Raw genomic sequence first — 4,897 nt, 5'->3', positions numbered from 1 at the left:
GGATTGACATTAAAAAAGAGAATAGAATTATCATTTTTTAAATAAAAAGTTAAAATTTATTTAATAAACAAATAGTACAACACCCCTTTTATTCAATAAAAAACATTTTAAGATAAACAGTATGAATAATTTAAACTTAAAAGTATGTGCATAATAAATTTGAGGAAAAGTAGTTACCTGACTTCAAAAGTGATAAGAACAAATATAATTTGTATATATAATATAAAAATTGATTTACCAAAAGACAAATGAGAAGAGAGGATGATAGTGGTGAAGCGATCAAGATATGAATCAGCAATGAAGCTACCAAACAAAGGGAAGAGTAACAAAACTCCATTCCAAGTGTTTATATTTTTTGTAGCTTCACTTAGAGACTCATCAAGTTCATTTGTTAATCCTGTTATAGCAAATGACTCTGCAAATTTGACAACTGTTGCAATATATATTCCACACACAAATTATTTCTTATTGCATTGTAAATTAATAGTAACTATAAACTCTTATTATTTTATAATAACTGTTTAAAAAAATATATAAATTTTTGAGACTAGTAGAAGTTTATTATGTAATTAAAAAATTACCCTAAAATTTTTTTATAACTAGAATTAATACTAGATTTTTTTTTAAAAGATTTACAAAGTCTCATCATAATATATGATTAAATTAAGGGTATATAAATGGAAAAAATATTTTGAAATTTAAAAAAAAAAATGATCAAACAGAGTGTCTCTTATCTTCAAACTCATGAAACTAAATGTAAGAAAAAACAAAATATAGTGAAACAAGAAAATGAGAATTATTAAATTTGTGTATAATAATAAACTTACAAGTGATGAAGATGGCAGCAGGCCATCCACCCTTTTTTGTGGTTTTGGAATTCTTACTGTCATCCATAGATTTATGCAAGTAATGAACATTGGAGGGTGTTATATATTATATACAAGTGGGTGGTGAAAATTGACGTGATATATAAAATTTGGTGAAATATGAAAGTGAATAATATGATGAAAGTGAAGAATAATAGAAAACCTACCTAATTATGCAATAAGAACCAAATAGATGCCTTGAAAAAGCATTTCCTATATAAGAATTTTCTTCTTCTTTTAGGTATGAATAATAAGTGTACGTATTTGGAATTTACCATAATAATAATGTTCCGATCGAATACGCTTTTTATTTATTTAATTTCGATGGTTTACATCTCACATTTCATTATGGCATGTATTATATGTATGTGTTGATTACATCTTTTTCTATGTCATGGGGTGTCCGAAGTTGACCAAAAATGAGGCTTAGATAACAATGTCACAGAAGAGTGAAGACATCATTGTCTCCAACATCAAAAGAACCCTTGCCAACTGATGCGCCCCATCTATGTTTAATTTAGGAGATTTTATCACTATTTTTCTACATTTATTCACTAAAATAGCATAGTTTTGTATATTCTCCTTAATTTGAGTTTAAGTGTGAAAACATGCTTTTTAGGCTCTTAATTTGTTAATTTTAATTCACCTTTGATTCCACTAGATGCCTTGATGTGTTTGTTAATGATTTCAGGTTGAAAAAGCTAGGAATGGATCAAAGGAGTGAAGAAGAAAGCATGCAAAGTGGAGAAATCATGGAAAATAAGGATTTGGGATGCATTCATTGACGCGCACGCGCACGCGTAGCAGACGCCACGCGTGAAATGTGAGGTCGCCAGGCAACGCGTACGTGTGGAACGCAAATTGCCAAGCGACGCGTACGCGTGACCCACGCGTACGTGTCGACGCTCGCACGTCGGTGTTTTTGGGTGACAAATTTCTAATCCCAACACTTTTGCATTTCATTTTTATTTGCATTTTATTTTTAGATCTTTTAGGATCTTTTGTTGCATTTTCTTATTTTTGCATATATATACATAATAAGCTTAGCCAAAATAATGAAAATTTTCAAGATTTCTATCTATAGGGCATTGACATTCCAATTGATTTGAGTAAAAATCTTTTATTGAACTTGCTTGAATTATATATTGTGGAACATGTTTTGAGCTAAGAACACAAACATGTGAGTTTTGAGCCTAATTGCGTGGTTACATCTTATAACCACTTATCTTTCTTCTTGTGTGCATTAATCTCTTTCTATGATTGTAATTTTTGATTTGTTTGATTCTTTATGTCCATTATTTTGTGTAGACATGCATTTGTATGATTGAGGTCATCATTTTATTTAGCCCACTTACCTAAATAGCTTACCTTTCATCAACCATTGTTAGCCAACTTTGAGCCTATGATAAACCCACTTGTTTTTAATTTTAGCACATTACAAGCCTTGAAGCAAAAAACAATAAATGTCCTTTATTTGGATCTTTGATTAGCTTAGGCTAGTGAGTGTGTATCATTCAAATGTGGGGAAACTTGGGATATTGGTTGAGGGGAAAAAAAAAAGAAGAAAAGTGGGTGTGTTGTAATTTTTGTTGAAAATATAGGTAATTGGGTATATACTCATGCGTTAATTAAATGTAAAACTATATGCATTGATGCTTTTGTTTGTACTTTATTGTAAAAAGAAAAAAAAATGAAATGAGAAAATAAAAGGAAAAAAATATATATATCAAAAGAAAAAAAATATAGAAAAAGAAAGAAAAAGAAAAGAAAAAAAATAAAAAGGGGACAAAATGCTCCAAAGTGAAGCTCAATAATAATTAATGCATATGAGTTGTGATAAGAAAAAAATGCATGAGTATGTGAAAAAGTGAAGAATGGGTAGTTAGGTTAGCTTTGAATTTGTATAGGTTGCTATATAGGTTATGTGAGAAGTTTAAGCTTATCAAAGATTCAAATTTCAAGCTCACTTGACCATATACCTCTTACCTTGACCCTAACCCCATTACAACCTATGAAAAGACCTCATGATAATTGTATGCATGCATGAAATAATTGTTAATTGTTAGATGAAAAACAAATCTTGGAAAGCATGATTAAGGGAGAATTGAGAGAATCGACCCTATACACTTGAGCGATTAGAGCGGATACACATCCGGTGAGGGTTCGATTGCTCAATTACATGTTTTCACCTACAATCATCACTTTTCTTGCAAGTTTGCAAAAATCTTTAATAACTCAATTCAATTGTGGTTTGGCTTGGTTGATAATACCTTTAGCCCTTATGCTTATATTGGTTTTCTTGAGAATTGATTTATTTTGACCAAGTAATTGCATTCATTTAGATAGTTGCATTTAGATAGTTTACATTGAATAAATAATAATACCCTGTGTTTCTCTCTTGATTAAGTATGAGGACATGTTTGGTTTAAGTGTGGGGAGATTTGATGCGCTACTATTTGGTGGTGCATTCTATGCTTAATTTAGGGGATTTTATCACCCTTTTCCCCCATTTATTCACCAAATAGCATGGTTTTGTATATTCTCCTTAATTTGAGTTTAAGTGTGAAAACATGTTTTTTCGGTCCTTAATTGTTTAATTTTAATTTACCTTTGATTTTACTAGATGCGTTGATGTGTTTGTTAGTGATTTCAGGTTGAAAAGGTTAGGAATGGATCAAAGGAGTGAAGAGGAAAGCATGCAAAGTGGAGAAATCATGGAAAATAAGGATTTGGGATGCATTCATCGACGCGCACGCGTGGAATGTGAGGTCGCCAGGCGACGCGTACGCGTACATGACGCGTACGCGTGGAAAGCAAATTGCCAAGTGACGCGTACCCACGCGTATGCGTCGACGCTCGCACGTGACTTCATTAAAGTGAAACTGCTGGGGGCGAATTCTGGGCTTCCTAGGCCCAAATCCAACTCAATTCTGAGCCTATTATATGCAGAAATCAAGAGGAGTCAAAAGGGAGGGAAGTCATAATTGAATTTGGAGGGAATGCTTTAGTTAGTTTTTAGAGAGAGAGAGAGAAGCTCTCTCTTCTCTCTTGAATTATGATTAGGTTAGATTAGGATTTTTTAGATCTAGGTTAATTTCATGCTTTGATTTACTTTTCCTTTATAAATTCTTGTTCCGCTACCTTCTCTTTCTTAGATTAGTGATTTAGTTCTTGTAATTCTTTACTTTTATGTTGATGCACTCATGCTCTTCTATTTTCCTTTAATGTAATTTTATGTTTGATTTCTTTTATTGTTGATTTGCTTTATTGTTGTTAATTTCCTTGCAATTAGTAGTTGTAGATTTATATCTCTTGTAATTTGATTTTACTTTCCTTTTATGCCTTCTAAGTGTTTGTCAAAATGCTTGGAAGGATGATAGAGTAGATTTTTCTCCTCTAGGCTTTGGTTGAGTAATTAGAGACTGTTGAGTTATCAAACTCTTTTGTTGATTGATAATTGAAAGTTGCTAGTTGATTTGAATTCCACTAACTCTAGTCTTTCCTTATGAGTTGAATAGGACTTAGAGGATTTAGTCTGATTTATCCACTTGACTTACCTTCATATCTAGAGGTTGACTAAGTAGGAGTAATGGACAATTCTAAATCACAATTGATGATGATAATGAGGATAGGGCTTCTAGTTCTCATACCTTGAATTAAATTGAATGATTTTTTTTTTCAATATTCTGATACGGACGCCGAAACGTCATTTGAGTTACTAATTTTGACGATATTAACAACTCTACTATATCGACATAATCTAGATCGATTCATTAATATTAGTGAGGTTAACAATTTCAATATGATAAAAATAGTTATAAATCCATCTTAGTTATAAAAATATAAACTAGATCTTTTACTACTCCTAAGAGAACCTAAAAAATAAATACAAAACTTATATTATATTTAAATCAATTTCACTTCATAAACAAAAAGGATAAATATATATTTATAGTAATGAAAAGATGAAAGCTTTTATAACTTATATAATACAAAATTAATATATAACACAACTTTCATATATTAAATAA

General features: G+C 30.9%; 1 long non-coding RNA gene and 1 pseudogene across 2 annotated transcripts in view; one reads left to right on the top strand and one right to left on the bottom strand.

The window, feature by feature from the left end:
* Window positions 1-1,277, bottom strand: part of LOC107639807 — a 4,328-nt pseudogene extending 3,051 nt beyond the window's left edge.
* The window catches only part of LOC110271225, an 8,669-nt gene extending 6,129 nt beyond the window's left edge, over window positions 1-2,540 (top strand). Inside the window, exon 3 of one of the 2 annotated variants that reach the window (XR_002361704.1) lies at window positions 1,558-2,540. This is a non-coding gene — a long non-coding RNA (uncharacterized LOC110271225). Of the gene's footprint in view, window positions 1-1,275; window positions 1,501-1,557 lie in introns of those variants that run through there. The other variant, XR_002361703.1, reaches the window with a different exon arrangement.

Source organism: Arachis ipaensis, chromosome B04, assembly GCF_000816755.2.
Source record: "Arachis ipaensis cultivar K30076 chromosome B04, Araip1.1, whole genome shotgun sequence".
In the NCBI taxonomy this organism is placed as follows: Eukaryota; Viridiplantae; Streptophyta; class Magnoliopsida; order Fabales; family Fabaceae; genus Arachis; species Arachis ipaensis.
This window is presented reverse-complemented; position numbering and strand designations above follow the sequence as displayed.